The 17,522-nt window shown below is 37.3% G+C and overlaps 1 pseudogene; it reads left to right on the top strand.

The window, feature by feature from the left end:
• Window positions 1–828: 828 nt before the first annotated feature.
• Window positions 829–17,345, top strand: LOC119246467 (polymerase delta-interacting protein 2-like; annotated as a pseudogene).
• Window positions 17,346–17,522: the final 177 nt, after the last annotated feature.

Raw genomic sequence — 17,522 nt, forward strand, 5'->3', positions numbered from 1 at the left:
GATATGATAATAGCAAATGAGTAGTACATTTGCCAACACCCCTGTCATTTTTGCCTCAGTACACTTGGTTAATCTATCATGGCACTTTCTGTGTTGAATTTGGACTTCTCTTAAGAAACCCTTTCAACATAGATCTGCAGACAGCCGCTATTCATCAATAAGAGGTGGCACATAAGTTCACACTTCTTGCTTCTCTCTGGTCTAGAATATCAGTTACAGTTCTGTAATACCGGTATCTATTGCTTTATAGACCAACAAAGTCCAGTCTAAAATGTGTTCTATTTCCACTTGGAATTTTGTCATAAAAAAACTGAAATGATGCAGTGGGAAGAAAAAGAAGCAAAGAGAAATGGGAGGAAAATCAGTAGTAAAAGTCATTAACAACTTCGAGTACAAAATAGAGGCTTTTCATTTTATTGGCATAATGTCTGCTAATATTTTGCTACCAAACAACTAGACCAGGAGACAAGCTTCCTTTTTTCCATTTAATTTTTTTAGGCGGCGGGGGCATCACGGTAATTTTCTTTTCTCTCAATGTCTAACAAGAAATGTCTTACCTTACTGACACTGAGCCACTCTCCTGCTTTTTATGAGTTTACAATTCAAAAAGTCATTATGGGTTGGGATTGTATTAACAACAAGATTGAGTTATTAGCATTTAGAAAGCGAACACATGTTCAGAAGTTTACCATAGATTTATTTTTGTGTCATAGTTTTGTTTTAGATACTAACAACTAAAGATCAATATATTTGACTCTGTTATCAGTATGATGTGCTACTTTTAATCAGCGAAATTATGAACAATCTGATATTTTTTTCCAATCTACCATGATGCTGTCCAGTGCCAAGAACGTGCTGTTGCCTTCTCTTCTGTGGCTAAGGGCTCAAGATGCCATCCAGAGAAAAAGAACACACTACTCCAGTGTAACCATCACTGGTAAAAGTAATATCTTTTCAAGGGCACTTTTTTTGTTTTATTTTATTTTATATATATATATATATATATTTTTTAAATCATTCTTCATTTTTGCACAATGTATGCTTTCTCATCTTGGTTATAGTCCCCATGAAATTCCCACCACCAATTCACCTGTGTACCATCACTCTAGTCCCTTGTGCTCTTCCCACCCTTGTTTTGAACCTACTCAACTCTTCCTGTAAAATGTCCCTAGTTTGTAGTTGCCTGTTAATTTTGATATTTACTTTATTATAATTACTCTTTATTTTTTTCCTGATCCCTTATTTGGATGTCCTACATTCCTCCTAAAGGTGAGACCATCTAGTATGTTTCTTTTTCTTCCTGGCTTATTTCACTGAGCATGATCCCTTCCAGCTCCATCCAAGTTTCTGTGAATGGCATGAGTTTATCTTTTTTGATTGCTGAGTAATATTCCATTGTGTATATGTAGCACATCTTCTTGATACAGTCATCTATTTGGGGGAATTTGGGTTGTGTCCATATCTTGTCAAGGACACTTTGAAGCACAACCAAAAGTAATGTAACTCTGACCCAGTTAACAAGAAACAAAAATATTATGAATATAAATTCAGGGAGTTAAGTCACATTCACATGTAGGAAATCCCTGTGGTAGTTAATGATATATATTATTTCTTAATAATGATATAATTGGAGCAAGGTAGTCAAAAATTACAAACTTCCAGCTGTGGGATAAATAAGTACTTAGGGATATAATATAGAATTATAACTAACACCACTGTATGAAATACAGGAAAGAATCCTAAGAGTTTTCATCACAAAAGAACTTTTTTCCTTTTTTCTTTTTTCTTGTCTTTTTATTGTAAATATACGAGAAGACGAAGCTAGCTGAAACTACAGTGGTCATCATTTTACAATATGGTAAGTCCTCACTTAGAAGAGTGAATTGGTTCATGGAAAGTGTGACCTTAAGCTAAACAACATAGGAGGAAAGCAGATCCTCCCATAATGACCAACCTCAGCGAGGATTTTTTTTTCCTCATAAGAGTTAAAACAAAATAATGTTAACTTGTTAACTGTAACAATGTTATTTGAGAACTTGGAATATATATACATCAGCCATTCATGCTCTATACCTTTAAACTTATACAAACACACCTGTAAATTAGTTCTCAATAAAAACGCAAAAAGTAAATATAATCTGAAAAGTAAATATAATCTGAAAAGGAAAAGAGTAGAAATTCAAATTAAAAGAAACACAATGCAACATGAAGAGTCCTTTACAAAAATAATGGTATAAACTGGGTATGTTTATTCACTCAGGTTATATGTACACAACCACATTTGTACCTCTATTCTGCTCAAGTCAGAAGCCCAGTAAGAGACTTGTGAAGCTAATAGTCAGTTCGAATTCCCTTCTTACTCCCAACATCAGTCAAATGCACTGACTTCACATTCTGTTTAAATTTTGTGACAGCTTTGCAATAGCAGTTCACAGACCCGGAGTCCAGCCAGGCCTTGGCCTCTCAGGGGATCCTGGAAGTAATACACAACAACATGCAATGCTGTCTGCTCACTATTTGGCACATTTCTATCTGGCTGACAAGGCTGTTTGCATCACATTCTGCCCCCTCATCTTCCAAAATGTTCTCCACTGGCCACACATTGGCAGTGTTTTGACAGCTCAGAGCCAGAATGCACAGTTCCTAAATAACCTTTCACAGACAACAGCATCTAGGTCAATGGTTGCCCTTCCATGCTGATGATTTTTTGCTCAGGTAACTAAGGAGCTGTTCAAAAGGTTAAGACTCAGCCAGGCTGCTATTGGGATTCTTTGTCCCTTCACTCTTACACCCTCGAGAACTGTCTAGAGTATCTAACACTGTCAAATAACTGCTGTCTGATTCCCTGTGTACCTTGGAGCAGTGAGTGAAAATGTTGAGACTTTGTGACTACACATATGCTTTCTGCTCCATAGGCAAATATGGCTTCTTTCTTTTTAATAATAGATATTTGCCTTTTTTGTCTTCACAAAAGAATGAGTTATTTAATAGCTTAGTATATACAACCAAATAATCCTATGGAATAAAATATAGTAGTAATGCAAACACCTATTTAGAAAATTTTCAAATTCAGAGCATAATAGCACATAATGAAAAATAGAAGGTTTGTTTCCTTCTTAACAGTAAATCTATATATGATATATCATTTCTATATTTATCCAAAAAGTAACACTGATATGTTTTCATTGCTTTATTAAATATTGAATATACTTTAAGTACAAGAAAAATAATGCATGCACTAAATACTTATTTTCCTACCATTCAGTTTAAAGGAAATAAAAGACATTTGATCTAGTTCCAGTTTATTTTTTCTACCAATAGAAACAATGCTATATAAATGTTTTTGTATATACCTTCTGGTAGACTGGAATACTACTTTTTTCTAGGATATATTCCTAAGGGTGAAACTGTTGAATCCAATGCAATAGATATATTCAATATTACTGTTATGCTAAACCGTTTCCCCAAGAGCTACACTAATTACACTCCCACTTGTAATTTATAAATGTACCAGTAGTTCAAAATCTTCACTGACTTGATAATCTTAGATTTGACATTTTTAACAACTTTATGGGCATAAAATGACGTCTCCTTTTGAATAAAATTTGCATCTACATCTTATTGACAAGGATCATCTTTTCAGATGTGCATTTGACTCTCAATTTTCCTCTCTTATGAAGTACACACTCAAAGCTCTTGCCCATTTTTTCATTAAGTGGTTTTCCAATTTTCATATTGATTTCTAAGTGCCCTTAATATATTTTGTATATGTTTCTTTTCTTGGTGATATGTTTTACAAACATCATCCTTCTCCAAGTTTGAGCTTTGTCTTCTCACCCTCTTATTGATACATTTTTTTTTTTTTTTTATAGAGGCATGCTTTATTTATTTGTTTGCTGGTTTGTTTGTTTGTTTTGTTTATACATGCACTGGGTACAGTCAGAAGCGCGGGAGGGCGAGAGAATTCACCAGAGCCAGAGTGGGGAGCAGAGCAGGCAGAAGGACCGAAGTACACTGCTGAGGGGAGCAGCGGGCGGCAGGAGAGGTCTGCGCGCCATGTGGGACCCTCCTCTGGTGGCCGGGGAGCAGCCGGGGATCGAACCGGCGCCGCAGAGGCCGCGCGCAGCTTCGCAACCCAGCGCTCAACCGCTGCGCCACCGGGGAGGCCCTATTGATACATTTTTTAATGAACTTGTGTCCTTATTTTAATTTAGTTTACGTGAAACATCATTTCATTTAGGTACATATTTTCTGTGTTCTTACAAATATCTCCCCCTACCCATAATTGTGCAGATATTCTTATTATCTTCTTTTTCCAAAATTATGTTTGTTGAGATAAGGTAGGTTTGCATCTTTGTATCTGTCCCTGGTGTTATAGGTTCAAAGCTCTACAAATGTGTACTTTGACACCCTGTCCACCAACAGTGCCCCAACAATCCTTCCCCATGTCCTACTGGGCCCCTTCCAACCCGCTCTCCTACCCCACAACCTTCCCCCTCTGGTTGTCTCGGGTTTGCAGTCAGATGTTAAGAGTTTATTACTGGTTTGGCTTTGAATGACCTTTGTAATGTTTCTCTGCAGTCCACATATAAGTGAGACCATCCAGGGTATGTGTTTCTCCTTCTGATTCATTTCACCTAGCATTATCCTTTAGAGTTCCATGCATGTTGTAAATGGTAAGACTTCATCCAGTTTTCATAGCTGAGTAGTATTATACGTGTGTGTGTGTGTGTGTGTCTGTTTGTGTGTGTGTGTGTGTGTACCACATTACTCTGATCTACTCTCCTTTGGCCACTTTGGCTGCTCCACTTACTTAGCTATTGTAAATAGGGCTATAATGAACAAAAGAGTACATCCATCCCTTTGAATTAGTGTTTTTGTACATTTTAGTAGATAACCAGGTGTGAAATTTCAGGGTCATATGATAGATCTATTTTTAATAATTTGAGAAACCTCCATACTATTTTCCATAGGAGTTGAACCAGTTTACATTCCCATCAAAAGTACATGAGAGTTACTTTTTCTCCAAATCCCTACTAACACTTGTTGTTTCTGCTCTTTTTGATGATAGTCATTCTCACAGGTGTGACATTGTATCTCAGTGTGATTTTGATTTGCATTTCCCTGATAAGTGATGATGAGTATTTCCTTATGTGCCTGTTGTCCATCAGTGTGGCTTCTTTTGAGAAGTGTCTATTTAGATCTTCTGCACATTTTTTTGTGGGCCAATTATTTTGTTTTTGTTGAGTTGCATGAGTTCTTTATATATTTTGGATATCAGCCTTGTGTCAGATGTGTTATGTGCAAATATTTTCTCCCATTCAGTAGCATGCCATTTTGTTTTACTGATATTTTCTTTCACTGTGAAGTCTCATTTAAGTTTGATGCAAAAACATTTGCTTATGTTTGCTTTTGCTTCTCTTTCCATTGAAGACTAGTTTACAAAGATATCAGCAAAGCTACTGTCATGGAGTGTTTTGCCTATTTTTTTCTTCAATGTATTTTAGAGTTTGGGGTCTTATATCCATGTCTTTAATCCATTTTGAGTTCATTGTTGTGTAAGGTGGGAGATGGTTGTCTAGTTTTATTGATCTGCAGGTGGCCATCCAGTTTCTCAATTTGTTGAAGAGACTCTCCTTTCTCCAGTGTATACTCTTGACTTATTTGTCATAGATTAACTGTCCATAGGTGAACATGGGTTTATTTCTGGGCTCTCAATTCTGTTCTGTTTTTCTATGTGTCTGTTTTGTTCCAGTCCAAGATGTTTTGATTACTATAACTCTGTAGTATAGTTAGAAGTCTGGGAGTGTGATACCACCTCTCTTCTTTTTTGTCATTATTGTTTTGTCAGTTTGGGATCTTTTGTGATTCCACATGAATTTCAGTACTGTTTATCCAATTTCTTTGAAGAATGGCATAGGAGCTACGATAGGGATTGTATTTAAACTGTATATTGCTTTGGGTAAGATAGCCACTTTGACAATTTTTGTTCTTCCAAAACATGAACAGATAATATCTTTCCCTTTCCTGTGTCTTCTACTTTTCTACATTAAAAAAAAATGTCTTATAATTTTCATTGTATAGGTCCTTCACCTTCTTTGTTAAGTTTACTCCTAGGTATTTGATTCTTTTTGGTACACTTGTGAATGGAATTGTTTCAGGAGTTCTTTCTCTTCAAATCTCTTGTTTTCATATAAAAAATCTAACTCATTTTTGCAGATTTATTTTGTACCCTGTCCCTTCACTGATTTGATTTATTACTATTTTTTTTTCCAGTGGAGTTTTTAGGGATTTCCTTGTATATTATCATGCCATCTGAAAACAATGAAGGTTTGAATTCTCCTTTGCCAATTCTTTTTGTAGCTTTTTCTTGCTTGATTGCTCTAGCTGTGGCTTCCAATACTATGTTGAATAGTAGTAGTGGAAGTAGACATCTTTGTCTTGTACTGAATCTTAGAGCATGATGTTGGCTTTGAGCCTGTCATATGTGGACTTTATTGTATTGAGGAATACTCTATCTATTGCCAGTCTTTGTTTAAAATCTATGTATATCTTTTGAATTTCAGGTGAGACTCCTGGAGAAAACAGAAAGTTGGGTTTTGTAGGGTTTTTTGCTCCAATCACCAATCTGTACATTTAAATGTAAACATCTAATAAGACAACTGCCATAACAATGTTATGGCAATTTCCTAGAGAAATAATGCAGCACTCAGAGAGAGGGAGAGAGAGAGATTTATTTGTCACACTGGGGGTCTCAGTAGGATAGCTCCCAAAAGTCTGAGCCCCAAAAAGCAGAAATAGCAGGGTTTTATATAGTTTATATGCAGAAGCTTGTCACCTGATCCAACATGGACTTTCTTTATTGTTTGTGAAGGGGGTCAAGGTAGCTGTGGCTACTACTACAGGCAAGCAGCAGACCACAGCAACTCTCTGCTTCAGCAAGCAGCAGAATCCAGGTAGCACACTTACTAACTTCCTGCTTCAACATTATTGAAAAGTCTAATCTTGAAAGCTCATTATATAAGAATTTTTTTTCTTGGTTCCCTATTCTGTTAAACTTCTGTTAAATTCTACAAAATTATCAATTTGTCTAGCTCATTAGCATTGACTTAATATGCTGACTTGATACAGTTTTATAATAATGTTTGATACCTGGCTAGGCATGTTGTCCTACCATGTTTTTCTTCTTTATGTGTTCTATCCATTTTTGGAAATTTGCACTTGAATATAAATTTTAAAATCAGATTATTAATTTTCACCAAAAAAACACCTGATGATATTTTCTCCTGGAATTTTATTAAACCTAGAAGTTTTCAAAATCCAGATTCTGTGTCCTAAAAATAATTGACGCTGTACTTTAGGAACTAGTATGTAGTATTCACGAGGTTAGTGATTTCCATGCTTTGCTCACTACTGTACCCCTTTCACCTAAATGGTGTTCAGTGCATAAGAGGGATTCAAAATAAGCATTTTAATGAAGAAAAAACATATTTATAGATAATTTTGAGGAGATTTGATATTTATATTATTCTCAGTCTTCTGACCTATGAACATATTATATCTTACCTTCTAAGTCTTCTCAAGACTGCCATGAAAAAAAAGACTGGTGGCTTAAATAAAAAAAAAAATATTTTCACATACAAGTCTGGGGGACATTTCCTGTGTATAGATGCATGGAGTGGGGCGGGGGAAGGGGAAGAGAGAGAAAGACAGAGATCTGCTATCTCTTCCTCTTCTTGCAAGGATACCAGTCCCCTAAAAGTTTAGGGCCCCAGCCTCCTTATGACCTCATTTAACCTTAATTTTCTCTTTAAAGTCTAATTCTTCAAATGCAGTCACATTGGGGATAGAGGTTTCAATACATATATTGGTGGGGGGGGGGTCTCAATTCAGTCTGTAGCATCACCATTTATTAAATCTTACTTAATCTCTCTCAATAGAGTTCTATAATTTCTCCACAAAGGTACATTTTCTAATAAGTATAATTTGTATTTTAGTATAATTTTGAATGTCTTTTCAAAAGTACATTCTTTTCATCTAGTTTTTGGCATATGGAAATGGAATTCAATTTTGTATAGAGATTTTTATATCCACTTATCTTGATGAACTTTTTACTTAATTCTATGATTTATCCTTAATTTATTTTGAGTAGTATCTCTACAGAATATTTCCCAATCTTATAACTTTATTTTCTTGCCTTACAGCACATGACTAGTATCTTCAGTACAATATTGAAAAGAAATAGTGATAACAATCACCATTGTTTAGATACTGAAGCCAGTAAAACAGTAGCATATGTTCAATGTGCAACAGCTATTGACGTATGTCTAGACAAGTAAATTATTTTTTAATGTTTCCATTTAAGTATGTTTGCTCTTGATTTTGTAGATATTTTCCTTGTTAAAAAGTATTCTTTGTTTACTAAGTTGGTTGTCATAAATAATGCTAAATTTTAGCACATGATTTTTATGTATCTAAAAGGTTTGTTTTTTCTTGCAAATGTGCTACTGTAGTAAATTATGCTAATTAATTTTCCAACGGTATTACAAATTCTCTATATTGACACTGATCTAATTAACCATATGGAAGCCTGAATCTTTAGTATAGGTTTATCTACTCTTCTTTAATAACTCATAATTTAATGTCCCCATTTTCTCTTTGAGAACTAAGTCATGCCGTGACCCAGATTATACAATAATTGGACTAAATTTCAACTTCCTGTCACTGTATACACAACTTGTTTCTTACCAACATATCTCTATTTTTTGCCTCATGAGAAAATAAGTTTTTTTTATTTAATTCTCTAAATATAGGTCTATTGATATACAGACACTTTATTTTTCCCCTTAGAGGAGAGAAAAGCCTAGAGATGGCCAACAGCACTTTCTCCTCACGTTAAAAGTTTAGATAAAAGTTATATATGTACCACATCTTCTTGATCCAGTCATCTATTTTTGGGCATCTGGGCTGTTTCCAAAGCTTAGCTATTGTAAATAGTGCTGCTATAAACATAGGGGTGCAGGTGCTCTTTATACCATGGAATATTACTCAGCATTTAAAAAAGATAAACACATGCAATTTGCAGCAACATGGATGGCGCTGGAAGGGATCATGCTCAGCGAAATAAGCCAGAAAGAAAAAGGAAAATACCGGATGGTCTCACTCATAGCAGGAATCTAGAAAACTTAAATAATGGACCAGGAAAATGAATAAGAAAGTGAAAATCAAAGTCAACAAAAAACTATGAACCAGAGACACTTTTTGGGAGGTGGGGGGCAGGAGGGGAGGGACTGGGGTCAGAATGGGGGGTTGAAATTGTATGGGGAATATAAAAATAAAATTTATTATTAATTTAAAAAAAGTTTAGATTAAAGGGGGCCTCCCTGGTGGTACAAGGGGTTAAGACACAAACTATGAAGCAATCCACAGCCACTGCAGCACGAATTCAATCCCAGGCCTGCCAGGGAGCTACCCATATGGCGCAGCAGACCTCTCCAGTCTCGCCCGCTGCTCTGCTCAGGAGTGTATTTCAGTCAGTCTGCCTGTTCTGCTCCCCACTCTGTCTCTGGTGAATCCTCTCACGCCCCCCCAACACATCTGACCTGTACCCCAACTCTCGTATGCACAAATAAATAAATCTTTTTTTAAAAAAAGTTTAGATAAAACAGTTATTTTGAAAACAGAACTTTTAGGTGAAAAACCCCAAGGTGAGGAAATTTTGTTATGGGTACATGTACAGGTGACACAAATTAATTGGAATCAAGGAATATATTGAAATAACATTGTGGAGAATTCCCTTTCTTTTCTGCTGTTAGCTAAAGTATTAGAACAAAAAAAAAAAAAAAGATGACCTTCATAGATAAGGTTGAAATGAAGTTAAAATGCTTTCATTTCCTTTTTCACCCTGAAGGTTGATTTTTATCAGAGCACTTAAATGCATTTAGAAATGACTATGGGCAGGGGTGAACTTTTAATCCATTTTTTTTCATTTCTCATACTTACTGGTCAATTATATTTTTAGCACTTTCACCTAGCAATAGCTTATTAGTTTTAATATTAAATTTGATAATTTTATTTAACTCAAAAAGTAAAGTTTTGGTTTTTTGTTTTGTTTTTTTTTTTGACAGCTGGGTTAATGTTTGTGCAGTGTATCTAAGTATAAAAATATATCATCTAATGGAGTGTGCTAATATATTCTATTTACATGTAACAAAACACCCCTACAATTTGTTGAGTGTTTCCTGCATTAGACAAGGAGGTGTGGGAGGGAGGAGGAGAATGGACAACAGAACTGAAATGACACTTACTCAGCAATGCATCCATGTTAAATACTTGGGCTATATTCACAGGATGAGACAGCCTAAGGGGCCAGGCCCCCTTGGATCCTACATGGAACGTCCTAGGAGGAGCTGGGTGTGTCCATGGTCGTGGAGTTAGTGGGCTTCCACATACATGATTTCATAGGACCTTCACAAGAGCTGTGCTTGGTAAGTTGCTCAAAAGTCATATCCATTCTGAAGATGAAAAAACAAAGCAGAAGGGTCATAGCCAAATGAAATCCATGGCAGAATAAGCAGAGGAGGATTGCATTATCAAACCTACATTCACTGCAATCATTGCCGGATTTTAGTAGTTCTAGATCTTTAGAATCTAGAAGAATCTTGAGGCTAGGGTATAAAAATGAAGATTCATAGGTTTCTCTCCAATTGATTTTGATTAGGGAGGTCAGGGCTGGGGGTCAGGTATCTGCATTTTAACAAAATGGTTGGGACCACACCTGGAGAAACAGTTTCTCAGTCCCGAAAAAAAAAAAAACAGACATATATCAATGAGTGCATTAAGAAGATATGCTATATATACACAATTGAATATTACTCTGCTATAAAAAAAAAGTTAAATTTTTTCCATTTACAACAACATGTATGGAAATGGAGGGAATTATGCTAAGCAAAATTGTCCAAAAAATAAAGATGAATACTGGATGGTATCACTTATAAGTGTAATATAGAGAAACAAAACAAGGGGTCGGATAAATCTAACCAATAAGAAACCCTAGAAGTCTGACTATAGAACTGAGGTTATTAGACAGGTAGAGGGGATGTAAAATGGGGAGGAGGCCCGATGGTCTATGTGGAGGAGTCTGAGTGCATTGATGGTGGATGTGGCATGGTAACATACACCTGAAGGGGGTGATCCTATAACTAACAATCATATAATTCGTTGTAAACCAATGTTATCTTAATAGAAAATAGAAAAAGAAATTATACGGTTTGTCAGCATTTTTTAATTGATCCTTGATCCAATGTCATTTAGTTTTTATTTTTTACAAGCTTTAGTTCACAGAGCTCTCATACTCCGGGACCAGTGGTAAAACCAACAGATTTGTAAACTTGCTATGACCAGACACTAATAGATACTTTGCTTGCATTATCATTTAGTTGGCACAAAAATCCTATAAAATAGATAATTTTGATAATTTCATTTTCCATAGAAGAGAAAAGAAATTTGAAGAAGTTAGGTAGCTTGTTCAAGGTCATATAGCCAGCTAGTAAGTGGCATAGTGAGAATCAAACCTAAATTAATTCATTGACAAATATGGCTTGAAATAGTTGGAGGCAGAATAGCTAGCTAACTGATATAATTTATTGACTAATTTTTATTAAGTATTTATGGAGCACCTAATGCTAGGGTAGCACTGTGTTACTCTAGTAATATAAGTAAATACCCTAGTAATATAATAATGTAAGTAAAAAGCATGATTACACAGAAATTCATAGCTCAGGTTTCAAAAGCACGAAGGTAGGTAAATAAATTCCTTTTTTGGGTTAATGTTTCTTCTGAGTCAAGGTTTGTACTTGGAATTTAACATACATCATCTCACTGGAACCTCACAAAACCATTTGTGGCATCTGTTTTGTACCTCTTTGACAACTGAAGGAACTGTGCCTCAGAGGAGATAAGAAATTTGGTTTTGGCTACATGGCTCATGAGTCACAAGACTTGACTCGTTCCTGACCAATTATTCCAAACCACCTAGGCTTTTCATGTATATTTAATACTAATGGTAATTCCTGGTATTAAAATCACTGACTCATGTACCTTGCAAGCATCTTAATGATGATTCTGCTTAACTCCTTCAGGATTTAGGCTCCTAATGATCAGGTTAGGGGTAGATCCCTGACAAGCTATTGTTTCTCTCCACTAGGCCATTACTATTCAAGACTGTTGGATGGAGTGTTTTCTAACTAGTTGGCTTGTTTATAATCTACAGTTTGTCCTGTTGTTTCCATCAATAGAATATGTAAACACTGTTCTGGATGTCAGGGATCTATTCCATTGCAACATTTCATAGAAATGCAAGTTAGCCAGGGGTGATATTTAATCACGTAGATGTAGTCAGAGCACTACTTTTTAGACTTTTCTTATGATTATTGGCACTTGTTTTTGTTTGTTTTGTTGTTCTCGCCGTCTCTTCATTTGACAGAAATGAATCGTAGAAAACTTTTCCTAGGGCCTCCCCAGTGGCACAGCGGTTGAGCACTGGGTTGCGAAACTGCCTGCAGCCTCTGCGGCGCCGGTTCGATGCCCAGCTGCTCCCTGGCCACCGGAGGAGGGTCCCACATGGCGCGCAGACCTCTCCTGCCGCCTGCTGCACCCCTCAGCAGTATGCTTCGGTCCTTCTGCCTGTTCTGCTCCCCGCTCTGACTCTGGTGAATTCTCTCACCCTCCCGCGCTTCTGACTGTACCCAGTGCTTGTATAAATAAATAAATAAATCTTTAAAAAAGAAAAAAAAAAACTTTTCGTAAGGCCCATATTGTTTCACATTTGATTTTAGCTTTCCAAGAGACTATTTATATATAATAAGAGTCTAATTTTATTATTTTAACCCTAAAGCTTGAGGAAGGATGAGTGACAATATTTTATTATACTTTTACTTCACTGTGAATTTCTAATGAATAGTTTCAATATGCAATGTTAGTTACTCCTAAATTATGGTTCTTGCCCATGCAAGTTTTTTTACACACGCTCTTTTTGTCACACACACACACATACACACATACACACTAAATTATAAAAAATCCCTTTAAAAAGTTAATTTTCCTTATCAATGAGGTGAAAATTTGTTTCAGTAAAAATCAAAACTAGAATTATTAGGTAATACTTGATTCCTATGATCACCCTGAATCCATTGATGGAAGTAGTTATTGGTAATTGGTTATGAGATGGAGAAAATGGCAATGAGCACCTGGGGTTTTAGCAGATAGCTCAAAGGAAGATAAATATTATTTTTCTTATATAGTACTTTTATGTTCTCATAAAAAAATATTATGTTTGAGAATTACAAATACAGGGTTGGGGGACAAGTTTCACTTAAAAGAAATTGTTTATAGCTCTGTCAACAAATAACAATAAAATAAGATTTCATTTTCACATTAAAGCCTTGCAAAAAGTCTTACATCTCCCTATAAGCTTATAGGGAGATTGTATGGGGGTAAAAAATCTTATATTTGTATTGCAAATCAACATCATAAAAAATACAAGCTTGCTTACTAAAAGAAATAGGTTATAAACGTAATGTTAAGTAGTAGCCTTTGTTCACTTGAGACAACAATTAGCAAAATTTAGTAGAAAAAACACAATTATTCAATATTCCTTGTTTTACATATTAGTTAAATAGACCATCTGTCTAGATAGTGGCAAAGTGATCAACTTTTTACCTTGATTTTAAGGAAAAATTTGGTTATGGCTACAAATTACTATGCTTTGATAAGCATAGTAATTACCACTTGCATTATGTCAGAACTTCATTCTTAAATATTGATTCCTTCCCTGTCTCATCTCTATGAACAGAGTATAGCTTTCCACCTTTCATTTTAGGTATAACCAATTCTGCAACACATGGGCTATTTATTGCACTTATAGCTATCAAGTGTGTCCAAAGTATAAAATCATAGCCAGATATCTACCAACCATACTGGGAATGGACTAAAGCATGGGCATATTAAAAAATGACAATGCATTATTATTTTTTTTAAAGATTATTTATCCATACAAGCACTGGGTATAGTCAGAAGCGCGGGAGGGTGAAAGAATTCACCAGAGCCAGAGCGGGGAGCAGAACAGGCAGACTGATGAAATACACTGCTGAGGGGAGCAGTGGGCGTGGCAGGAGAGGTCTGTGCGCCATGTGGGACCCTCGCTGGTGGCCCGGGATCGAAACGGTGCTGCAGAGGCTGCGGGCAGCTTTGCAGCCCAGCGCTCAACCACTGTGCCACCAGGGGAGGCCCCAATGCATTATTCTGAAGAATCACCTCAATAGACTAAGAGAAAGAAACAGTGCATTGCATTTTAAATATAAGGTCCCTAAACCTTAAGAGCTCCAAGGAGATTAAAATAGGTATCTGTATACTACTTTAAATACATCAAAAATCTTTAAATATATAATAAATGTGAAATATAATTGTGCATAGGCTAGAGAAGAAGAGGACTTTATTTTGGAACAAGATTTTATCAATTTAATGGTAAAAACTTTATATATAAAATCACATGCCGGGCCTCCCCTGGTGGCGCAGCAGTTGAGCGCTGGGCTGTGAGGCTGCCCGCAGCCTCTGCAGCACCAGTTTTTTTCCTGGCCGCAGGCGAGGGTCCCACACACAAAAAAAAAAAAAAATCACACGTCATGTGTAAATGATAAAATGCCTGTGTGACTTTAAGTGGGTGGCTCTAAAATTTCATGTACTTTCAAATTGAAAGAACCATTTCTGAGCGATATTTTACAGATAAAGCAATGTAACTTCAAAATTATCTCAGTGATGGAATTCTTTGTTTGGTAGCATAGGAAAACCTGACCTTTCAGATTTTTCCTAGTTTAGTTTCTTGTAGTTTTTACAAGGTTATTATGTCTGTTAAAAGATAGAAAGCTGTTTTAGAGATGTGTTTCCTGGAGTTCACTGACCAAATTGCAGTTTTCATTAGATTTGGTTCTAAGGAGATTACATTTAGGGGAGTATTTACAAAAGAGTTTGTAACCCCATTTTCATATAGTGTTATGTCTTCACCCAATAGACTAAGGGTGAAACTAAGTTGAAAAATTCTTCCCAGTAAAATAGATGTAAATGTGGTTACTATTATCAACTGCACTGGATGTCAGAATTTTTAACGAGACAATGGTTGGACACAAATTTATTGCCACATATTTCTGATGGCTGGCATAGCTCTATTTGGAAACTCAATCTGATTCTCCCCTGTTGTGAACAGATAGGTAGCAAACCAAACTTATGAAATTGGTCATTACACTTACTCTTTTTTATTTTTTCACCTCAGGAGCCTACACTGAATTTTATATAATAGGTACTGTGATATATCATGCACAGTTACTTCAATTTGAAATGATTTTAGGGAATATTAGCAAAAAGTAAAGATAATTTTTCTTTTCCCTTATCAGAAAGATTTGTGATGTGAATGTGCAATTATATCTGTGATTGTGTTGATCCAAATTAAATGTTTGAAGCCGTGTATATGTGTGTGTGTGAGAGAGAGAGACTGTGTTGACAGTGGTGAGCTGGAGCAAATCTTAGTATTTTGATTTTAACTTTTTAAACGGCCTTTAAACAAAGAAAAAATAAGGAGCTGAGGAGATCCTGGCCAAGGCAGCGGCCAGAACTGGTAGCATACTGATCAGCACTCAGGGCCCAAGGCTGCTCTCTGGCATGTAGAGCTGGCACCCTCCTGCCAGGGGTCACAACAACACAAGGGCATCCCTCATACTGAAACCGACCAAAAGGCAAAGTTTTGGATACAGGTGGTGTGTATGAGGTGTCAAAACAGAACAGAAAATAGTGAGTCTTGGCAATTTGTCAAGTGTTTTTGGCTACTTGTTTCCTAGGCAGGCCAGACTGTATTGCCATGATGTGGCTTCCTGAAAAGGCAGAGAACCCTACTGGCCGTGGTTCCCGGGAGGTAAAAGGCAAAACTCATACTATCAGGTGCTGTTTGATGCCCAGGACTGTCAACATATATCTCAGAGAACTCAGACAGAAGCTTGGACTTTCTCAGCTAACCCTGAAGACAGCTGGGCTCTCTCTGCCCTCAGAGGCCTGCAATGAGTGAGACAGGAAGACATCCTCCACCACTGATCAGGTTCCCATCCAACAGGAGCTCTGAATGATTTCTTCTTTTGACCTGACAATAACATCCATTTTGCAGCTCCAGAAACATTAATAAGCCTATCAAGGGAAGAATCAGCTCTGGCTGGTGAAGCTCTACGATGCTCACTGGGAAACACCAGAGAACATCCCCTTCACCGTTATCACCTTCTACATGGGCATGAGGGAAGCTTAGAATTCTCAAGTCTACTGGTGGTTCCACAGTATTGATTTGCAAAACCTCGGCATGACAGTGACATGGTGCAGTTCCAGGAGCAACACTGGAGGATATTCAGTCTATCGGGAAACCTTGGTGGCAGTGTGAGGGTGACAGGTGGTAGGAAGGTAACAGTGTTATCCACAGAGCAGGCTGCTTTCCAATGGAGCTGCCACATCTCCCTGAAAGTTTCCAGTGAGCGCGTGGGTATATTCTGCTCTGAGGGAGCTGATGACTCCAGATCTCTCACTTTTCCCTGAAAAGCAATAGAGATGAGAAGACATGAATGTCAGGCCTTTCCTGGATAAAATAAAGCTAAGTTAACTACATCTGACCATAGGCAGTCTTTGCATTTCAGATTTCCCTCAATGCTCTATGTTTTATCCATGAATATTGTAGGTTCATTTATGGGGGAAAAACTTAGTTGCCATTGATTTCAGATGTATGTCTGATATTACTGAATTTTCTGTTGTAAATGACATGCTTGAAAGAGTTAAGAGTAAAAAAAAATTGTTTTATTTCCTTTGATTATTTGGCAGAATGTTTGTACACCCTGGTGAGGAAGCTGCCAACCTGACCCTTAATGACTAGGCAGCCAATGTTGGTTGAATACGCAGTAGTTTTAACAAAGAGATGAGTGCTCGGTTATGAGATTGCTGGGTTATGACTGTTCTATTTCATGCATGCCTTATAGCAGTTTCATTTTGAGGTTTCACATAGAAACAGAGTCATAAAGGTCAACGGACATATTAAATTAAAATGCATGTATATTAAAGTCGGGCGCGTGCGGCCAGTTCTGGTGTCAGAGCCGCTGCCGTTGGGACCCGGCGCTGGGGGGCTCGCCTGTACCGGGGCGCTCCTGTCGCCCCTCGGGTTCGCCTTTGGAGCGTCCCCGGGAACCTTGGTGCGGGCCCTGCGGCGTCGGAACGTCTGGTCCAACCCACGCCCCGGCGGTCCCACCCGCCGTCCACGAGGCCGCTGAGGCGGGCGCCCAGACCAACCACAAAGTGTTTTTGGGGAAAAAAGAGAAAATCACATTGTTTTTTGTGTTTTGTTTTTGTGGGACCCTCGCCGGTGGCCAAACCGGAGCTGCGGAGGCGCGGGCAGCCTCACAGCCCAGCGCTCAACCGCTGCGCCGCCAGGGGAGGCCCCACTTTGT

The sequence above is a fragment of the Talpa occidentalis genome, unplaced genomic scaffold (genome assembly GCF_014898055.3).
Source record: "Talpa occidentalis isolate TD23 unplaced genomic scaffold, MPIMG_talOcc4v2.1 talOcc4.15, whole genome shotgun sequence".
In the NCBI taxonomy this organism is placed as follows: Eukaryota; Metazoa; Chordata; class Mammalia; order Eulipotyphla; family Talpidae; genus Talpa; species Talpa occidentalis.